The 634-nt window shown below is 39.6% G+C and overlaps 1 non-coding gene across 1 annotated transcript; it reads left to right on the plus strand.

Moving 5' to 3' along the window:
• The first annotated feature begins 300 nt into the window (after positions 1–300).
• Positions 301–408, plus strand: LOC148555251 (small nucleolar RNA R71). The gene has a single exon (XR_015886546.1). It is a non-coding gene; the product is annotated as a small nucleolar RNA R71 (small nucleolar RNA).
• The last annotated feature ends 226 nt before the right edge of the window (positions 409–634 follow it).

Genomic DNA, 634 nt, shown 5'->3' on the forward strand with positions numbered 1-634 from the left:
TTGCATTCCATTCAGACTTTGAGAAATCATATTGACTTGCTGAGTCAATATTTTATTCTGAGCCAATATGGCATTCAGAGTATCAATTTCAAGAACTCCCTTCCTCTGAGGCGTCTCATTACTTATAGGATTCCTCTCAGAAGTGTACATGAACAGGTTATTAGCAACCATGTCAATGAGTTCTTGAGCTTCTGCAGGCATTTTCTTTAGGTGAATGGATCTACCTGCAGAAGTATCCAATGATATTTTAGCTAATTCAGATAGACCATCATAGAATATATCCAGGATGGTCCATTCTGAAAGCATGTCAGAAGGACACTTTTTGGTCAGTTCCTTGTATCTCTCCCAAGCTTCATAGAGGGATTCACCTTCTTTCTGTCTGAAGGTTTGAACATCCACTCTAAGCTTACTCAGCTTTTGAGGAGGAAACAACTTGGCTAAGAAAGCCTTGACCAGCTTATCCCAAGAGTTCAGGCTATCCTTAGGTTGAGAATCCAACCATATTCTAGCTCTGTCTCTTATAGCAAAAGGGAAAAGCATGAGCCTGTAGACTTCAGGATCTACTCCATTAGTGTTAACAGTATCACAGATCTGCAAGAATTCAGTTAAGAACTGAAAAAGATCTTCAGATGGA

This window comes from Arachis ipaensis, chromosome B6, assembly GCF_059453495.1.
Source record: "Arachis ipaensis isolate K30076 ecotype BB chromosome B6, ASM5945349v1, whole genome shotgun sequence".
Lineage (NCBI taxonomy): Eukaryota > Viridiplantae > Streptophyta > Magnoliopsida > Fabales > Fabaceae > Arachis > Arachis ipaensis.